The sequence below is a fragment of the Nansenia antarctica genome, assembly GCF_963989245.1.
Source record: "Nansenia antarctica genome assembly, chromosome: 4".
Taxonomy (NCBI): Eukaryota; Metazoa; Chordata; class Actinopteri; order Argentiniformes; family Microstomatidae; genus Nansenia; species Nansenia antarctica.
Genome location: NC_137689.1, coordinates 20,849,239 through 20,855,496, shown reverse-complemented (window position 1 = coordinate 20,855,496; position 6,258 = coordinate 20,849,239).

Genomic DNA, 6,258 nt, shown 5'->3' with positions numbered 1-6,258 from the left:
ACCCTGACCCTGAACACCGGTGTGCCTCGAGACTGCGTGATGAGCCCCCTCCTCTACTCCCTCTTCACCTACAACTGTGTGTCGATGCATGGCTCTAACTCCATCATCAAGTTCGCAGATGACAACACGGTGGTAAGCCTGATAAGTAACAATGACGAGACGGCCTACAGGGAGGAGGTCGAACGTCTGGTGGCGTGGTGCGCTGACAACAACCTGGTCCTCAACACCAGTAAGAATAAATCAAATCAAATCAAATCAAATTTTATTTGTATAGCGCATTTCTTACAAGATGCAACTCAATGCGCTTCACACAATGAAAATGTTCAGTCAATCAGTCAATCAATCAATCAATACTGACAGAGCCGCGAGCAGGCAAAAGTAAAAAACCTGTATACTATGTAGCCAGGAAAAAATTCCCTTGCAGCCCTCTACCAATAGAGCGACTACTAGCCAGTTTGCTTACCAGTACCCAGCGGTCCCCCAGGGGAGGCCAGGACCACCGGCACAAAGCAAGCAAGCAAGGGCAAAAACCTGTACACCATGTATCCAGGAAAAATTCCTTGCATATTATCGGCGTACACACTGTCCATAAATTTTGTGTTGTATTTGCATCGTTCTGCATCCAGTATGGTCACAGGTCCTGCCAAAAGAGAAACTTAAGCACAGTTATGATGCAACAACACAATAGAGACAATAAAGATGACAGCAATACAACCTGATGGTGGTCCTGGTACACTCTTGTACCGGTTCCAGTACTGCTCTAGGTGCTATTTGGAGCTGACAGTGCCTCATCAGCACCCGGGTCCATTTTCCTGTCAATACAAATCTCAAAAACACGAGTATGGTGTAATGGCCTAGTGATCCTAGTTCTATAATGTCCAATGTTTCCCTTAGTATCAAAAGGCGACATTGAATAAGTAGGTTTTGAGGTCACGCTTAAAAATGTCCTGAGTTTTAGACAACCTCAGGCCCTCAGGTAGGGTGTTCCACAGTCTAGGAGCATATATGCTAAAAGCTGATCCTCCAAATCTCTTTGTCCTAGCCTCTGGCACTATTAAAAGTTCCGTGCCACTAGACCGTAGGGGTCTAGCTGGTGTGTATCTTATGAGCATGTCCACCATGTAATTGGGTGCATCACAGTGAAGTGATTTATAAACTAGTAAAAGGATCTTAAAGTCTATTCTATGACTGACAGGGAGCCAGTGTAGTGATCTCAAGACAGGTGTGATGTGCGCTCTCCGTTTGGTCCTAGTAAGGACACGAGCAGCAGCATTTTGAACCATTTGTAGTCTATTTATCATTTTTTTGGGGAGACCTGTCAGGAGAGCATTACAGTAATCTAGCCTACTAGTAACAAACGCATGCATTAATTTTTCAGTGTCTGCCTGGGAGAGAAATGATTGTACCTTAGTGATGTTTCTTAGATGGTAGAAGGATGTTTTAATAGTGTTATTTATATGAGTTTCAAAATTTAGATCTGGGTCAATTATGACACCAAGATTCCTGGCCTGACACTTAGTGTTAAGAGCTAGTGTTTTCAAGTGTGCAGATAATTTCTCTCTCCCAGTTTTCTCGCCAATGATCAATACCTCTGTTTTTTCTTGATTGAGTTGGAGAAAGTTTTGTGTCATCCAAATATTAATATCGGCAATACAGTCTATCAGGTGGTCGATCATCTTGTAGTCGTTGGGAGTTACTGAGATATAAAGCTGAGTGTCGTCAGCATAGCTGTGGTAGTTAACGCTATGCTTCTTGATAACAGAACTGAGGGGTAGCATGTATAGGCTAAAAAGCAACGGTCCTAAAATGGACCCCTGGGGAACTCCACAGGTTGTGCTATAATTTTTTGACTTATGGTCACCAAGGGCTACAAAGTAATCACGGTCGGCCAGGTAAGTCCTGAACCAGTTTAAGACCGGACCTGAGAGGCCAACCCAGTTTTCAAGTCTCTCAATAAGTATGGAGTGGTCTACCGTATCAAAGGCTGCACTTAAGTCTAAGAGTACAAGAATCGAGAGTTTTTTCGAGTCTGCATTTATCCTAAGGTCATTAGTTACTTTAAGCAAAGCGGTTTCTGTGCTGTGGTATGATCGGAAACCTGACTGAAGTGGGTCATACCTATTATTTAGGACTAAGAATTCATGAAGCTGTCTATACGCTGCCTTTTCTAAAATTTTGCTTAGAAAAGTGAGATTGGATATTGGTCTACAGTTTTTTGGATCAGAAGGATCTAGGTTACTTTTCTTCAGGGTGGGTCTAACCAGGGCAGTTTTTAGCGCCGCTGGAAATATCCCTTTAAGTAGGGAGTGATTTACAATGCCTAGTATGTCATCAGACACAGATTCAAAAATGTCCTTAAAAAAGGTGGTAGGAATAGGGTCAAGAGGACACGTAGACGGTTTAAGCTGTGACACAATTTTACCTAGTGTTTCCGTACTAATCATGGTGAACATGCTCATAGTCATGTTCTGTGGTGGCGGATCTGTGGTGCTACACAAACCTAGTCTTTCCTGAGTAATACACATTCTAATATTTGTTATCTTATCCCTGAAGTGGGCTGCAAATTCCTCGCATTTGGTGACAGAGGCTGCGCCGTCTAGAGTCCTAGGAGCAGGGTTTACAAGGCAATCAATTGTCGAGAACAAGACCCTGGGGTTATTCTTGTTTGTAGATATTATCTTTGAGAAGTGATTTTTCCTAGCATTTCGCATTGCCAAGTTAAAGGCAGATAGATGTTCTTTAAAAATATTCTGATCAATCTGTAGTTTGCTCTTTCTCCATCTGCGCTCAGCTTTTCTACATGTTCTCTTTAAGAGATTTATTTCACTGTTTCGCCATGGTGCTCTCCTCTTGGCTCCAACCTTTTTTAGTTTGGTAGGTGCCAGGGAGTCTAGGGCCATTTTTACTTTATTGTTAAAGGTAATTACTAAGTCGTTTTCACATAACGTGGGAGTTGTGTGATTACTGTTCATTAAAGCTTTGAAATGTTCAGCCACTGCAGGGGTAAGATAACGTTTTTTAACAACACGTTCAGCATTGCTTTCAGCTTTATGTGTTACAATGGTAAAGAAAATACAGAAATGGTCAGAGAGGGCCAGGTCGCTGATACCTGATATTGAGACCTCAAGACCCTTTGTAATCACAAGATCAAGGGTATGGCCATGATTGTGGGTGGGTTCATTGACATGTTGGACAAAATCCATAGATTCCAAGAGGTCAATAAATTCCCTAGCCCTCAAGTCAGCCTCATTATCAACATGAAAGTTAAAATCACCAGTGATAATAATCCTATCATAGTTGGGATGGATAATGGATAGGAACTCAGAGAAGTCAGGTAGGAAGGTAGGGGCTGGTTTCGGCGGCCTGTATACAGTTACCGTAAGAATAGGTGGTTGGCATGCCATAACTGTGGCATGATATTCAAAGGAGGAGAATATATCAAAGGATATGCTCCTGCAGTTTAGGTTATTTGAAGCTATGGTAGCTGTTCCTCCCCCCTTTTTTCCATTTCTGATTGATTGGAAAAAACTGTAGTTGGGGGGAGATGCCTCAATAAGGGCTGCTGCTCCATTTGTATCTAGCCAGGTTTCTGTGAGTAGCATGCAGTCGAGTTTTCTATCACAAATGAGCTCATTTATGATAAATGTTTTTTTGTTAGATAGGGAAGAATAAGGAGATCATTGCAGACTTCAGGAAAAACTGGGCACTTTTGGTTAGATGCTAAACTGCATTTCGTTTTATAGTACTTGTACTCTGCGATGACAATGAAGTTGAATCTAATCTAATCTAATTATCGTATTGCTCAATTGTATCTCGCCTTATTGTTTCCTTAAAATACATAACAGCGGAGAGAAATGCGCTACAGAGAGTCGTGAGAACAGCACAGAAGATCACCGGCGCCCCCCTCCCCTCTCTGGAAGAGCTGTACAACACACGCTGTCTCAGGAAGGCCTCCAAGATCTCCAGGGACCCGACCCACCCTGGGCACGTACACTTTATCAGGCTGCCCTCGAAAAGGAGGTACAGGACCCCGGCCGCTAAGACAAACAGACTGAAGAACTGCTTCTACCACAGGGCCGTCAAGGCCCTGAACACAGCAAAGGCCTAAGTTCTGGGCCCAGGACAGTCTGGACGGATTGTATGGCAGCTAGTGCTGAGGCACAAACATGTACATTTCAAGCCTGCAAACTGTGACACTTTAAATAACGTGAAAAAATACTTTTGTGCAATATGACAACCCTAGTTGACTATCTGTGCAGTATAGTACAGTGGATTGTGTACATAGCCTTTATTTATGTAAACCAGCTCCTTACCTTCTTGTGATTTTATTCTTTTTTTATAAGTTTTTTTTTTCTCCCTTTCCTAACACCAGGGGAGCCACCCCTCCTAAATTTCGTTGTTTGGTACCTGTACTGTAGCAATGACAATAAAGTCCATTCATTCATTCATTCATTCATTCATAAATATTGACATTTACTTTGCTCTTGCTGCTGCAATGTCAACTGGAACTGAAGCCATGAGAATGTTACTGTCTTGTTGTATAATGGGATGTAATAAACTTTTGGCATACATGGCAATAAGAAATCATGAATCTTGAATTATTATTGTTATTATTATTATTTATTTAAACATGTCAGTCCTGCAAGTTCGTTTCCTGAGGGTTAGCTGACAACCCCACTGACAGATGACAGGTACATAATGACAGGTAGTGTAATGGGGGAGTGGTTGTCTTGAGGGAGTGGTTGGGGTGGAGTTAACCAGCTATTGTTCCCACCCATTACCTGCCTGTGAAATGTGGTTGTGAATATTTTGAGGCTGGATTTCTCGGCTTGCTGATTTGGGGGGTATCAACATTCAAATATGCATAACTTCTTCAACTTTCAAGATTTCAATGTATGGCACATCATTTGAAAGCTTACAATCAACACTTTCATAAACTGGAACAAAATGACGTTGCTAGACTTGCAGACCTTTTCATCAAACCCTGTCACATGTGTTTTTACCCTTTGTCCTGCATGCCCCCACGCTTCCACACATCATCTTGGTTGCTTGCAATAACTCCATCAGAGTAACTTCCACATCTCCCTCCACCGCCAACGCTTCTCATACTACTACTACTAATAATAATTCATTACATTTATATAGCGCTTTTCCGAGGCTCAAAGACGCTGACAATATGGGAGAAAACAGAAAAACACAGAAACAACAAGCAACAGATAACATGGGCACATGGAACACAGAGTTAGCGAACGGGAAGGGGGGGTGGTAGGGACAGGGGAGATGGTTAGGGGTAGGGGAGGCTGTAGGCATGGGAGAACAGGTAGGTTTTGAGGTGGGATTTAAAAGTGAGGAGTGAGGGTGAGTCTCTGAGTGGTTGAGGGAGAGAGTTCCAGAGGCGGGGTGCAGCTCGTGAAAAGGCACGGTGACCGAAGCCTTTGGGTTTTGAGGGTGGGACAGTGAGGGGAACAATGGATGAGGATCGGAGGGTACGGGTAGGGCGGTGGGGGAGAAGGAGGTCAGTCAGGTAAGGGGGGGCCAGGCTATGGAGGGCTTTGTATGTGAGGATGAGGACTTTGAATTGGATACGTTCTTTGATGGGGAGCCAGTGGAGAGAGTGGAGGACAGGAGTGATGTGGTCACGGGAACGGGTGTTTGAGAGCAGGCGTGCAGCAGAGTTTTGGACCATCTGGAGTCTATGGAGGGAGCGGGAGGTGATGCCGGTGAGTAGGGAGTTGCAATAGCCAAGGCGGGAGGAGATGAAGGCGTGGATGAGGGATTCAGCAGCGGGCGGAGAGAGGCAGTGTCTAATTTTTGCAATGTTTCGGAGGTGGAAGTAGGATGTCTTGACAATGGAACTGACGTGGGGATCGAATGAGAGGGTGGGGTCCAGAATGAAGCAGAGGTTGCGAGCCAGGGGGGAGGGGGTGATGGTAGTGTCGTCAATGGTGAGTGTGATGGGTCCGGTTTTATTGAGAATGGATCTGCTGAAATGCAGTTTTCGATGTGACTGAGGGGTGGGTTCTGGGTGGATTTTGTGGTGATGTAAATAACCACAATACTGTCGTACCTTCTGCTCCTCTCTTCCATCACTCTTTTCTTTCGCCGCTCCACTGCCCATGTCCTTTTCATTATCCTTCAGTTTGTCATTTGTATCAGTCCTTTTACATACAGCAAAATATGTCACCCGCCAAACAGCCAAGCTGCTGGGGGAAGCCAAACTGAAAATATCCCTCCTCAATTAATAGTGACTTGATTTAA